Here is a 15,867-nt window from a genome sequence, read left to right on the forward strand (position 1 = left end):
AACAATGTTCGTGTAAACCAGGTAGCAGTGCTCACCAAGACCCTTTTTTTTTGCCCCTGCATCATACCTACTTCCATATCTGCACCCTAGGGTATGCACACTGGGTCCTCGAGCGAGCAGCACACTGCAAAAAAACCCATGCTTTTATAGAGTTATGCACAACCCAACAAGTTTAGTTTAGCACTATAGGTGCGGTGGTGGGCATACACCTCTTATATACACTACAGAAAGTAGTGCCCCTTTGTTCTGTTTTTTTTTTTGCTTAGCTTTTAGCCATGTTTACATGACGGAATGTCTGCGTGGAATTCCATAGGAATTCCACGCGGACATTCCATCATGTAAACATGGCTAAAAGAGTCCTATTGATTTTAATGGGAGTCTGCTGCACTGTGCACACATCCATTTCCAGCGACTTGTCTATTATTTCTGCATATTCTGCTCGGAAATGCTTTGCTGGCAATGAGACGGTGCATTTCTGAGCAATACCACCAGTCGAATCATTCAAATGTGCAGAATGTCTCCCCGTGTTTTTCGGGTGGACATTCCGCATATTTTCAGTCATGTGAACCCGGCCTTCGTGTCAATACAGTACAGCGTTATCTATGTGTTTGATGCGGCCTACAAGAAAACACTAACACACTGCATGAGATAAAAAGGCAGCAGAAAAGACACTGCAGACTGATGACAGGAGTGATTTATCTGCACTACTAAGTGGCTGCTGACGGCCTGAAGTAATGAATTTGTACTCATGTGAGGGCAAGTGGAATTATTTAGCATTATGAAGTGGCTTGCTTATATAGGCTACTTTGTCACTACACGTATAATATCTAGATTTATTTATATTGCGTCCTTGTCACATACAGCCAAAAAACTAGTTATTGGAACCGCCTCTCTTGGCATTTTAGCCTCAATGACGGCTTCATACCAGTATTATAGTTTTATTGGTTTAAACATTGCTCTGAGGACACATTGCTCTATTAAAAGGGATTGTCTATTAAAACATATTTTATCCCTTATCCACAGTGGTTGCCCTAGAAAGGAAGATAATTAAAGGGGTACTCCCGTGGAAAACGTAATTTTTTTTTTTTTAACATCAACTGGTGCCAGAAAGTTAACCAGATTTGTAAATCACTTCTATTAAAAAATCTTAATCCTTCCACTACTTTTTATGGGCTGTATACTAAAGAGAAATCCAAAAAAGAAATGCATTTTCTCTGATGTCATGACCACAGTGCTCTCTGCTGACCTCTGCTGTCCATTTTAGGAACTGTCCAGAGCGGCATAGGTCAGCAGAGAGGATTGTGGTCATGACATCAGAGGAAATGCATTTTTTGGGGGGGATTTCTCTTCAGTATCCAGCCCCTTAAAAGTACTGGAAGGATTAAGATTTTTTAATAGAAGTGATTTACAAATCGGTTTAACTTTCTTGCACCAATTGATTTAAAAAAAAAAAAAAAATGGTTTCCATGGGAGTACCTCTTTATTGCGATATAAAAATCAAAAATCTGCACAAATATGGTGGAAATCCTATTGCTAAGCTATGTTCACTGGCCAGCATATTGTCACTGAATTTCATATAAAGAATCCGCCAGAAATGTTGCAGTTTATTGCTCATTAAGTTCAATGAGATTCCGCTGCCCCATTTGCACAGTGGAATTTCAGAGGCAGACATTCCACCGCGGAAATGCCACATTCCGCTAAATTTAAAGACCGGGCGGAATTCCATTTAACTTTAATGGTGCTCTGAATTCTGGAGGAATTCTGTGTTTTAAGCACATAGAAATTCCACCAGAATTCTGCCTGAATTCCGCAATTCCATTCAGGAAGCTTTGCTGAATGGAATTTGTGTGGAACTGTGGATATTCCGCCGCATGAACATAGCCAACAAAACTAACTAAATACCCATGAAAAAAACATGACATAAGTAATTTGAAGCATGTGGAAATTCTGCCTGGAATCAAAGACCCATAAGGCTGGCTTCACACTACGGAATTTCTGGTTGCACGAAATCCACCCAGAGATTCTGAGTTGGGGCAGCGCACTGAATCAGTTGGCACTAGGACCGTGCAGACATTGCCGCCCCCATAGTTGGCCAGATCTGCGAAGCAGAGATTCGCCAGAAGATAGAATGAGTTCCATGTTCTGACGGAATTTTTTGAGGGGATTTTTCGGGCGGAAAGACCACCTGTGCCAGCACTGGAATTTCCAGGAAGAATTTCAAAACAGAATTCCACTTGAAAATTCTGTATATCAAAGCCAGCCTAGGGGCATAGTACCCCTTTAAAGGGGTACTCCACTGGAAAACTTTTTTTTTATCAACTGATGCCAGAAAGTTATGCCAGAAACAGATATGTCAATTACTTCTATTTAAAATGTTTAATCCTTCCAGTACTTATCAGCTGCTGTATGCTCCACAGGAAGTTACTTTCTTTTTGAATTTCTTTTCTGTCTGACCACAGTGCTCTCTGCTGACACCTCTGTCCAGAGAGCACTGTGGTCAGACAGAAAGGAAATGCAAGAAGAAAATAACTTCATGTGGAGCATACAGCAGCTGATAAGTACTGGATGGATTAAGATTTTTAAATAGAAGTGGTTAACAAATCTGTTTAACTTTCTTAAGCCAGTTGATAAAAAATAAATAAATTAAATAAATTCCAGTGGAGTACCACTTTAATGTCAATGGGAGGTCCTGACGAGTCTTCTCTGCTTCAAGAACGGACATGTCAATTATTGAAGCAGAAAATACTTCTTATCAGGACCTTCTATTGACATCAATAGGCCTTTGATTTCAGGCAGAATTTTCACATGTGCCCACTGCCTAGTTACGAATACAATACAATAAAAAAAAAAAAAAAACGTTGTAGGCGTTACGTCTCATAGGAATCACAAGGAAGATGGTGCCAATTGGCTTGTAATAAATAAATAAATACAAATCATCTCAACTGATGCCATATTCCCTGTGATCGCTTCTCGGCCTTTTGGCTAAGATCAAGTGTAGTATCTGTTCTTATCAGTTTCATGCCGGTGGTCTCCACGGCACCGGTGTGGAGCTGGTGGGGATGGGTGCTGCATGGAGGGGACAGGTGTACCAGGGCATTCCAGGCTGGTTCTGAGGAATCAGCTCGACGTCTGCCCCGATGTGACCGGTTTCCCTCCGAGTCTCGCCATAAGGCTGAGATGGTCTAGAGCCGAGATACTTTAGTGCCTCGGGAGTGGTGAACCCGAGGTGCCAAAACCCGAAGTGGCTCACTGTGTGGAAGCACGGGCACCATAATCTCTTCACCTTGTGGAACTCACCTCTTGATTCCCGGCCTTCTAGCTAGGATCAGAGACATTTTTATAGATCCGGGCAGTATGTCTGCACACATTCACTAATTTATTTCTTTTTTTGTAACTGTGTCACTTTTTGCGTTTTGTGTGTCCACAGGATTGTTAGGATGCGGTAGCCCTTCTGGGTGTCCCTCCTAGCGGTCTAGGGGAGGTGTGTGTGGCCATTAGGTTCTGCACCTCCCTGTAAAAACCCCGAGTACTCCTGCATGGGCAGGGTACCGACCGTTATCGGCTCTGCGGGCAGATACCTTGGCTAACGCAAGGGGGATGCTGGGAGCATTTGCGGTCCCTTAGTAGCTGCGGCGAAAAGCGACATCGAACCTGGAACCTCGCAGGTACCTTTTGGTCCAGAGGCGAAGGCTAAGTTTTGTTGGGGGCCTCTCTCCTGTTGGAGAAGGGCTTGCGATAGACCGCATCCTTTGTGCATGTTTATTTTTAGTGTAACACGTTTGCACTTTTTCTTGCACTTTGGCTGATTCGAGAGCATTTTCCTCGGCAAGTAAAAAGATCTTCCCTGTGATTTCTTAGGCACAGCAGCACCTGCAGAGGGCTTTTTTTATTCGATTGTATTTATGCCATTGCGTACTGGTTGCAACTGTGTCTCGGCCACCCTACTGCCTAGCAGCACTCCAGAAGCTCATAGTATTTTGTGATACAGCGCTCTAAGCAAAAGTTCAATTAAAGCAATGGAGGCTTCCTTAGAATTATCATTCCAATAAATCTAGTTGCTCAATAGCTCTACAGAGTACCACAAACAATTATTCCTTTATCTCAATGTGCCCATATACTTTCAATAACTATTGACTGAATGTTTGTTTGGCCAACAGCTGTCTTGCCCGATCCTCTTATACATTGAATGTTCAGCTCGGTCAAACAGTCATGTGTTGTGAATGAGGGGAGACGAAGTGAGCGACTGCCAGACAGCTCTTTTGGCATCTTATCTCCTGGACAACAAAGAGGTCAAGCAGTTGAAACATGCCTGACCCTTCTCTTTCCTGACATCACCTGTTAGGGGAGAGTCAAGGGGCCCCCATAGACATTAGTGAATTGGCTGCCATTGCATTACTGCCAATCACTGACTGAGCTGCAGGCCAGTGTTTAATGGAGTGGCGATGCCATGTCACGTCTGCAGCACCTCTTGCGCTGCAGAAAATGCACTGGAAGGAAAATGAAGCAAGAACTGATCCCATTAATTGGAATGGGACAGTTCAGTCATCCAGTGTCTGTTTGGATGCTGGATGAATGGACTTGCCGGACTGGCACCGACAGGGGAATGCATCTTGCTGTGTACCCCTATCTGGTGATCACAAAAAAATGGATGCTGGATGATACACAACTGATGCCAACTGATGCCCTTCTGGCATCTTATGTGGCATCAGTTGTGACAAGTTGCACCCAACTTCGCCGGAGCCGGATGCCGGATATATGTAACTCTAGCCTAAGGAAGACATGGAGATAGTTTCACCTGCACATATCTATGTCATACCATGGATGCAGCAGAGAGGAAAATACTGCTGTGGACGTTAGTTGGTTTCCATGTATATTTGTCACATAGATATACTGCTTTGCATTTATTTCATTTGTAAATGTCTCTGAAGAAGGTTTGGTGATAATGGAAATAGCACAGTAGTAGGGTTTCTCCTAACAATGTTAAGCTTGAATAATCTGGTGATAAACATTCAGTAATGGAGGCTGCGCACAGCAAATGTGGATGCATAGATTATTATTCATTCACTGGTAATGTAATTGCTTGTTTTCAGGTTTTAATCATTTGCCTGTATGACAACCTGCAACAATATCATTTGTAAAGCTCGGAAATGTGCGCTAAGTGAGTATGGCATCCCCAGTGTAAAATAACCCTTAGTCTGATATATGTAGACTTACACAGCATTATATGGCATTCACTTACCGTATTTTACGCCCTATAGGACGCACCGGCGTATAAGATGCACCCAATTTATAGGTGCAAAATCTAAAAAAATTTAGATTTTGAACCCAATAGTGGTCTTTAACCTGCGGACCTCCAGATGTTGCAAAACTACAACTCCCAGCATGCCCGGACAGCCGTTGGCTGTCCGGGCATGCTGGGAGTTGTAGTTTTGCAACATCTGGAGGTCCGCAGATTGAAGACCCCTGCATAGGAGGTAATACTCGCGTGTCCCCGCCGCTCCGGACCCGTCACCGCTGCCCTGGATGTCGCTTCATCGATGTCGCCGTGTCCCCGTCGCTCCGGAATGTCTCTGCTGCCGGCCGGGTATCCTCGCTCTCCGTCGCCGTCATCACGTCGTTACGCACGCCGACGCACGTACGCGACAACGTGATGACAAGGAAGGAGAGCGCCGGCCATACAGGGGATCCCTGAACGGAGAAGACACCGAGGAGGCAGGTAAGGTCCCTCCCGGTGTCCTGTAAGCACTAACCCGGTTATTCAGTCGGGCTGTTCGGGACCGCCGCGGTGAAATCGCGGCGGTCCCGAACAGGCCGACTGAACAGCCGGGTTAGTGTCACTTTCCCTTCAGACGCGGCGGTCAGCTTTGATCGCCGCATCTGAAGGGTTAATACAGGGCATCACCGTGATCGGTGATGTCCTGTATTAGCCGCGGGTACCGGCCGTTGATGGCCGCAGGGACCGCCGCGATAGGGGTGTATTCGCCGTATAAGACGCACCGACTTTTTCCCCCCAGTTTTGGGGAAGAAAAAGTGCGTCTTATACGGCGAAAAATATGGTAACTGTCTAGATATATGTAACTTACATAGCACTGTACGGCATGCACAGGGGAAGATTTATCAAAACGTGTAGAGGAACAGTGGTGCAGTTGCCCATAGCAACCAATCAGATTGCTTCTTTCATTGTTTGTGTAAAAAATAAAAAAAAGCAATCTTGTTGCTATGGGCAACTGCACAATCTTCCTCTAAACACGTTTTTAAAAATCTGCCTCTTAGTCTTTAGATATATTATGTAAACAAAGCATCATATGGCAAGCATTTTGTATTTGAGCTATATATAAGTAACAATAGAATATAAGTAACAATAGTGTATATATATATTTATATGTATATATATGTGTGTAACAATAGAATGTATATGCTTGTGTGTAACTAACTAACAAAAGCATTGTATGGCATGCACTCAGCTGTCCAGATTAGTATGTTGGAGGGCAACTATGCCTGGCAGATAGGTTCAATGTCATGACCTAGAGTATTTCAGCCTATGGGGCACCAGATGGGATGGTGGATGTAATAAATCCAGTTTGTCGCAGCCAGTATTCTCATCCAGGATGGCTCCAAACCACCAGACGCGAGTATGTACAGGTCCTTACTACTAGACTTTTTAAGGCACTAATATGTCATAACACAGAAACTCCGGGCAGTATTCGGAGGCACATATACAGGCGTTACCTTCTGTGGCTCATGTCTGCACAACTTGCTTCATATAACCTGTATTGATTTACTTGTCTCGTGTGTTCTTGATGTATTGCAGCTCCAGTGGTTTGGTCAATGAAATCCCAACTATAATTTATTTACTGACATTCTGGGAATGCTGCCAAATTTAATGCTGGTACCTGTCATACGGTATATATTATTGGTACATTGAGCTAAAAATAGAAACTGTAATGTACTATTTGAGTATATTTTGTTAATACATGCGCTGTATGGATGTTATATTTCGGGCAACAATATATTGAATGGAGAGAGAATTAGCACTAAGTGTACTGTACAGGAGCTTCTATGGAGTGAACAATAACTTCAGTATTACTGTGCTACCCCACTGCCCATCCTCTAAGCATTTTTATGCTGACTCTCATGAATGTGGTTATTTAGGTGGCTATAGACCCCTCATACTTCTGGATGCACCTCTGTTTGGCATTCAGCCCAGTAGTCCTCCTACACATCTGTTACCATTGCGAGAAGGGTTGTGTTGAGAGAGTTTGCATTGCACGTGTTATTTGACTGAATTGGTCATGGCTACAATCCCATCAGATGGCAATAAATATGAGATTATTTGCAGTCTCTTTAGCTTGGAGAAAAAAAAATAGCAAAGAAGGTTGGGAATTTGCACGGCTCAATCGACGACACATTGGGGGACATATTCAAAAACTATTGTCATTTCTGTTACAGCAATATATCCCCCCACCCCATGTGCCACATCATTCCCCCCACTTTGATTCTCTCCCTATGCCACAGGTTTCCTCTCACTCTGATTCCCCCATGTGTCACTCTGGCCGAATCAGGTTCAGGCGGGGTCTTGGGCTTAGTGACTGCGCAGTCAGTGCAAAACTGACTAGTGATGTCCTCTGTGCGTCTCCTCAGCGCGACATCAAGGTGCATCACTCAGCAGTCTCAGCAGCCACCGCAGCTTACTTATAGTGGCCGCAGCGGCTGCTTGTTCAAGATCAGCTAATGTGGGACCGGATGGTTCCGGGACACACCTGGGGGTTCCCAATGACACACGTGTTTCGCAGCACTCAGTTTGGAAAGCACTGGTATCGGAGTAAAATCTGCTGTAAAACTGAAGCACAGACCCTGAAGAATCACTAGAATAAGCAAGGAAATATTTCTATGTGAGGGAGATGGCCCCTTAATGACACTGGCTCATCCTAGCAATCAGTCAGGGTCAAAACGCTCAGACCATTAAAACTTTTGACATGTCCCTAGGACACATCAAAGTTATTTTGAAAACGCAGTCCCCCTTTAATCTTACCTGCACTCTTTTCTTAGTTTTATGGCACCACAAAGACCTAAAAAATGACACGACCCCTTTGTTTTTCCACAAGCCTGTGTTGAATGTAGAGCACTGCGTCCCTTAAAGGTCATGCCGGCAATAACAACTTGGCTTCTTTTAGCAGCATGATTTATATGAAGCCTAGCTATGACATCTGGTATCATGTAACTATTGATTCTGTTATTTTAAAGATCTTGAAATATCCTGAAACAATATCTTCCAACAAACGTTGATCTTTACTGATCCTGGAAACTGTCCAGCCTCCCTGCCTTCATGGTGAATCATTCTAAGATTTTCTGCACATGATACGAGTCACATAGGCCATATAGGAACAGTTGTGAGCCGTGATGTCCTCTGTGGAAAATGACTGCTATGCCTCAAAGTTTCCACATCCTGAATACGTTAGTGAATGAAAACTACCCTCAGTGGGGTTGACAAACCCTAATGATTTATTCCTACTAGTATTGAGAATGGAGACAGAGTATCTCCTTTAAGATTCCCCATCAATAACAGATTGGTAGGTGTCCAACCCTGGCACAATCATCTGAATGAAGGGGCCCCTATATTGCTTATCAGGCACCACAATGTGCTTTGTCTAGCAGCTGTGTCTTGTACTGCAGATTACCACATCATGCAAGTGAATGGTCTGGATGAAAGATAGGGCAAAAACCATGATTGCCAAGATGATTTCACCATATAGGGCAGTGTTCTCCAAACTTTGGACCTCCAGATGTTGTTAAACTGCAACTCACAGAATGCCAGGGGTTGGAGTTTTCCAACAGCTGGAGGTCCATGGTGTAGAGACCACTGATCTAGAGCTCTCCACCTTTTTGTAGGAAGTAATACGCATGCCTTTGCACTCACACACTCCACACTACCCACCACCTCGTTGCCTTGACTGATTGAGTTAGAGGGCTCAGTGCTGGGAGCCAAGCAGATAATGTTGGGGGAGCGGGTGATTCAGCGGCACCCATGGGTGGCATGACTGGAAAATGTCAGATTACATATGGGGATTTCCAGTAAATATTTATCTATCGCTCCATCACATATTGGATGTCACCTTCAAGAGAGGGGGGGGGGGGGTGGTCTCGGCATCCCTCCTTTTGGGCAAGCCCTTATGTGCCCCTCAGTGGCTGCTGCACTTCAGGGCATCCAGTTCTACAAATCTTCTGAGCATTTGAGCTTGAAAAGTTTGCAAACAGCCAACAAATAAGACATAGGTGTCCATAGTTGTATCTGTCTGCACTGCTAAGGGGAAGAAAATCAAGAGCCTGATGAGTATTGCGACTGGAAGAGGTGGCTAACCATTCCCAATAGCAAATGGGTTCTGAAATAGCAATTTAACACTTCTGCTGGTTAGAGGGTGCACACCAATTTATTTGTCATGGAGCTTCTATTTACCTAGATCATAACATAATACTCAACCTTGTCAGACAAGGACATAAAAGAATGGATGAATAAATGTTTTCCTACCCTTGTAATTGTCTGGGTCAATAGCCGGGCAGGTGGATAAAAAAAAACCAATGTATGTTCTTGAGAACAAAGAGTTCTGATATAATGGACTAGATGTGAAAAGTATCAATGGTCCCCCAGTACAGTGATAGAGTACAAACACTGGAGGCAATAACCTACGTGTAACAGTAAATGCTAATAGAAGGTTGTAGCTATTTCTAATCAAAACTCTTTAACCTTTTCTCAGACATAAGCCCTTTGGCAGCCCAAGGTTTAACTACTTTCTGCTAGTTATACAAGCACGCCTCTGGGACATGGCGAGCTGAGGGAAATCTATAGAGTCCGCGCTGTTAGAATTGCTTCATGGCAAGGTCGAATGAAACTGTGGAATGATGTGATAAGCTAATACAAAATGCGGGAATAATGTAGTTTGACATTCAGCAAAGGTTGCTGTTTTTTATAGAGGAAAGATAGATACTGGCGGCTTTGTGAAGGGAGTTATGAGAGTCTCTGAGCTGGAAATGTGTGGTTGTAATTGGGCAGTTCATGATTTAGGCCAATTTCCTGAGTGTATAATAGGGTTTGGTGGAATTGGCGTGGCAGCGCTCCTCATCCTCACCTATAAACACGCTGTCTATTTTTGGAACATTATGTATTTCTGTGCATCCTCCACATACATATTGATTACACAACATCTATTGAGTCCTTATGTAATCATAAGTGAGCGCTCTATAAATAGCTCCCTACAGCACATAGCAGTCACAGAAGCACCCGAGTGACGGTAATATATTCCTGTATGTCACATGGTATTCTTAAGGTGTCCTCTGGTGTCTAGAAAGGACAAGTAAATAATGATCTATCCCTATCTGTCTGCCGATCTTTTACAGGGGCATGGCTATGGGGGTGCAGCCTATTTAGTCTCTATTTAACCATGCTATTGTCATTCTTATTATTTACTTTAAAAACATTTAAAGGGGTTGATCAGACAAAACAAAAAATGAGCATGATATACTGTCTAAAAATAATAAACATGCTATATTCACATCCTCCAGTCTCCTGGAGATGCTGCACCAGTGTTCCCGATCATCCTTTTGTCTCCTATTCTTTCGGGTTCTGTGTTATCTCACCTCCACAGGACCTGGCCTCTCAGCCAATCAGTGGCCACAGTGGTGTCCCCACCGCAGTCAGTAATTGGTTGAGTCAGTGAGTCCTGTGGGTCGGGACTGCACAGAACTGGAAAAAGTGGAGACCAAAGTATGATTGGGAGCACTGGCCACAGCAGCTGATGTCCTTCTAAAACCCCAACTGTGGATCAAATTTTTTTTTGCCCAACTACTTTAATTCCCAAGAACTCTATATATCAGGAGGGTTAATGGCATATGACAAAAACAAGCAGAATAAATATGAGCTGAATTGATGATAGACTGGATAGGAGAGGACCCCACCCAGGAGGGCTTAACATCTGCAGAGGCGGGACCTAAAGCTTCTGGGCTCTAGTAAAAAATCTCATACAGAGCAACTATACACAGTATACTGGCATCCTAATATACAGCTATTCAGCTATCAAACTCTTTGTGTTTGGGCATGCTGGGAGATTCACCACAACTGGAATCATACATTTGTTTCCGTTGGATCTATATCCCTCAGTTTTCATTAATAAATAGATGGATGTGTAAAATATACATACAGGTCAAGCTACAGCAGTTGCAGTTAAAATGATTTTGTAATATTCTTGTTCCCATAGCTTATCAGTAATAATTGATGTCATGGCAAAGATTGGTGGCTCACTAGTTACTTACATCTTTATTGTTATCTATTATTTATCACAACAAAAAAGTACACTGCTCAAAAAAATGAAGGGAACACTTAAAAGAGTAACTCTGGGATGGAAAAATTGTCCTCCATACTGCCGGCAGTAAAAAAAAAAAAATAGATACATACCTTCCTTCGCTCCCCTGGTGCCTCCAGTCACCCACTCCGGTCTCCGCCGCAATCCTCTTCCTGGTTGCCAGTGGTCGGCGAGTCATACTGCACTCAGCCAATCACCGGCCGCAGAGAAAGTCCCGACTCTGCCAGCGATAGGCTGAGCGGCAGTGTGACGTCTGATATCATTCAAAATGTGTTAGAGTGTTTTTTGCTACTAGCTGTGTTGGAACAACTTTTAGGGGTTAATTTGTCATTAGCACAGATTTTTGTGCAATGTGAAACCTGCTGCACAAGTGTCTGCTTTTCCCAGGTGCCGCACAAAATGTATTATGTTGCGCACATCAATTAATACATTTTCCCACATGACAGGAATCCCCTGGATAGTGCGAATAAAGTGTGAAAAGCTCACACACATTTCTATGCCAGTTGGCCACTGGAGTACGTTTGTATACAAATAACTTTTGCTCAAGTGATAAATTCAGTGCACCAACAAGTTTATCTGATGACCAAGCCCCCCTGAAAGCGTATTTTGGCACCACTCAGTGCAAAAAAAATAAAAAGACATTGCGCTGGCAACTTTGCAACTCTCAACACTTGCCCAGAAAAAGGAAAGTGTCAGGATTAACTAACAACTGTTAGCAACTTCAATAGGCGAGTCAATAAATAGGGCATAGATGCCAAGTACTGATGTGACCTCTTTGCTTGCCAGACTACATTAAGGACAGTGTAAATGCAGTGTATTTTCAGTAGATTATGCTGGTGACATAGCCATTGATATATATTACTAAAGTCCATTACCTGCTCTTTAATGTCACTTAATACAATAAGTCTCTGATTAGTCTCTGACTATGATCATTATAATGCCATCATTTTGACGCAAGAGTCATTTTGGCTGTCGGACTTGGCAGCCAAACTCAAGACTATGTCTTATGGTCTTACATTTTCATTCTAAAGAATCTATACTAAAAGACTCTGATGTAGATACAAGGTTGTGATATAAAGCGGGTGATTGGAGCAATAAATATATTTGAAAGAATGTGCAAACATTGAAAATATCTGTTTACATGCATTTCATACGTATGTGTGGAATAAATACAGAAATACCTTTGGAATATTGGAATATCCTATAGCCATAAATGACATACAATTTAGCACTGACACTCCTCATGCCCTACCACACAACATGTACGTCAAAATCATACACAGCAGCCATTTCAAGTCACTCTTTGTCCCCAAATGCTGCAGTATTTTAGTATTATAGGTTACCGTATATACTCGAGTATAAGCCGAGTTTTTCAGCACGATTGAAAATTCTCCCCTCGGCTTATACTCGAGTGAACTCTCCGCCTGTCAATCCCTTCATCAGTGGTCTTCAACCTGCGGACCTCCAGCCATCGGCTGTCCGGGCATACTGGGTGTTGTAGTTTTGAAACCTCAGGATGTCCGCAGGTTGAAGACCACTGCGGCCTTCGTCATCATCCAGACCCCCCCCCCCTTTAGTTTTGTACTCACCTCCCCTTGGCGGGAAGGAAGGGAGAGCTGGTCTGGGCCATCTATGCTGCAGGGACTGTCCGGTGGGGAGGGTTAATTGTTGCGGGCTGTCCATCTTCACCGGGAGGCCCTCTTCTCTGCTCCGGGCCCGGCCTTGACGACGACGCACAGGGTCGTTCATGCGCAACGTCCCTGTGCGTCGTCGTAAAGGCAACGTCACTAGTCCGGGGCAGGCCCGAAGCGCAGAGAAGAGGGCCCCCCGGTGAAAATGGACAGCCCGCAACGACTAACCATCCCCACCGGACGGTCCCTGCAGCATAGATGGCCCGGACCAGCTCACCCTTCCTTCCCGCCGGGCATGCTGGGAGTTGTAGTTTTGCAACATCTGGAGGTCCGCAGGTTGAAGACCACTGATGAAGGGATTGACAGGCGGCGATGATGAAGGGGTGATGATGACAGGGTGATGATGATGAGGGTGTTAATGACGGGGGGGGATGATGACAGAGGGGGATGATGTATTTACCACCCTAGACTTATAGTCGAGTCAATAACTTTTCCTGGGTTTTTGGGGTGAAATTAGGGGCCTCAGCTTATATTCGGGTTGGCTTATACTCGAGTATATACGGTACTTCTCAAAGCATAAAACAGCCATGCTATAGCTCAAGAAATGTCCCCAAAAAATCTTTTTTTTTTATTTTATTTTTTTATACTATTGCCTTCTATTAAAGTCAATGGAAAAATGGCTGTTAATTCCCATTCAGTAAAATGTTATGGCTGTAATGGTACATCTGTAAAATAAAATGCAAGGTCCTTTTTTAGGTCATTTTTGTTTAAAAGAAAAAATAACTGCGTAGCCAATTGCATGATCACATTTGCTCTAGAAATAAAATGGATGAAAAACATCTGCAAAAATCTTTAAAAAAGCCAAAAATGATACGAAATAGACCAAATAGGAGTTTTTACATGAAAAGGTCTTTTTTTATGCCACAAAATATGGGCCAAGAACGAAGTATGCACATAGCCTATGCAAGAAGGCTAATGGAAAATGTTCTCAGCTCATAAAGAGGTTCATCTCCAAACTACGGCACCTGAGAAAAGTTTTTGGGTTTTGTCCTGAACTATTTAAAAGGTGACCAAAGCCTTTTATTAATTAAACGCAAACACAAAGGGGGCTGTCCCTTTTAATATAATTTTAAAAAACACAGTTCCCAATGTTATAAAAAAAAAAAAAACAGAAGGAAAAGAAAAAAAGGAATTTCTTAGTGATATCTGATACGGATAAGGTTAGTACAACTTTCTTAGTTTAAAGGGGTATTCCAGTGAAAAACATTTTTTTTTTCATATCGACTGGCTTCAGAGAGTTAAACAGATTTGTAAATTACTTAAAAAATCTTAATCCTTCCAGTACTTATCAGCTACTAAAGTTGAGCTGTTCTTTTCTGTCTGACCACAGTGCTCTCTGCTGACACCTCTGTCTCAGGAACTGTCCAAAGAAGGAGCAAATCCCTATAGAAAACCTCTCCTGCTCTGGACAGTTCCTGAGAAAGACAGATGTGTCAGCAGAGAGCACTGTGGTCAGACAGAAAAGAACAACTCAACTTCCGCAGCAGATAAGTACTGAAAGGATTAAGATTTTTATTAAGCAGATTTGTAAATTACTTCCAACTTTCTGGAGCTAGTTGAGATGGGAAAAAAAAAAGATTTTCACTGGAATACCCCTTTAACAATGTTGTGCGCTGTATTTGCGAAAAGTGGTCGGACAGCCCCTTTAAAGAGCAAAGATTTTTTTCCTCTTTAGATGTTTATATTTGAAATGTTTGGCAGTCCTTGTTCCCTAGATGTTTGACCGATAAGGGAGCTAAAGGTGGCCATTCATTTTCAATAACCGTTCAACCAACAGTTATCGCTCCCAACCTCCCCTTATCTTAACATTCGTCATGGGCAGACATTTATGTGTCTTCTATGGAAATGGGAGGGGTAAGCCGCAGTCGGGAGGCTGCCCTTTGTCTTAGACATTTGGCCAAACCCAAAGGCAGCTCTAAGGCGTATGGGCACCTTAAAGGAAAACTGTCAGATATTTTCTCCCGCACTATCCACAGTACTGGTGGACAGTGCGAGAGACGCGGATTAAAACAAGCCCTACCTTACCCGGATCCGCCCGGCCGGTCGCCCGCAATTGTACTTTTTATTCTATGTGTATATCTTGCTGTAACAGGCACGGGCGGGGCTTCTGCAGGTTAACTGGCATTGACGTCAGCCCCACTTATGAATATTCATCCCCCCCCTCCCTCCAATTAGTAGCGGCGAAGAGAGGGAGAACTGGAGGGAGGGGGGATGAATATTCATAAGCGGCACTGACGTCAGTGCCAGTTAACCTGCAGAAGCCCCGCCCGTGCCAGTTACAGCAAGATATACACATAGAATAAAAGTACAATTGTGGGCGAACGGCCGGGCGGATCCAGGTAAGGTAGGGCTCGTTTTAATCAGCGTCTCCCACTCTATCCACCAGTACTGTGGATAGTGCGGGAGAAAATATCTGACAGTTTCCCTTTAAGACCGCATTACGAATGCCTGACTTGCATGCAGGATTTCCCCTTTGAAAAATAGTTTGTGCAACCAGGATCTCAGATCTTAAGGAGCCCGAGTAATAAGCACGAACAACACTGCAATCATTTTATGGATACTAAAATATAGATTTAATACCAAGCCTGCTAGGAAAACCACGCATGTAATAATTACTTCACTCCAGACTCATTTTGTGTTCATCACCTTATTTCATTTCGCACCAGCATTTCTGCTTTATGGTCTATGAAATTAAGAATAAAAACGTTATAACAAATGTTCCACTACAAAGATGTTCAGTAGGTCAGGCCTGCTGTTTCAGGTTTTCATTTTGCACTTCCCAGGAAAATAATCTCACATCACATTTGTGCACGCTGTGCTCC

General features: G+C 43.4%; 1 protein-coding gene and 1 pseudogene across 1 annotated transcript in view; both read left to right on the top strand.

Moving 5' to 3' along the window:
- KCNB2 (potassium voltage-gated channel subfamily B member 2) overlaps window positions 1-15,867 on the top strand; it is a 290,849-nt gene that overhangs the window by 73,773 nt on the left and 201,209 nt on the right. The window lies entirely within an intron of this gene.
- LOC130275243 (U2 spliceosomal RNA) lies at window positions 2,963-3,072 on the top strand (annotated as a pseudogene).

This window comes from Hyla sarda, chromosome 5 (assembly GCF_029499605.1).
Source record: "Hyla sarda isolate aHylSar1 chromosome 5, aHylSar1.hap1, whole genome shotgun sequence".
Lineage (NCBI taxonomy): Eukaryota > Metazoa > Chordata > Amphibia > Anura > Hylidae > Hyla > Hyla sarda.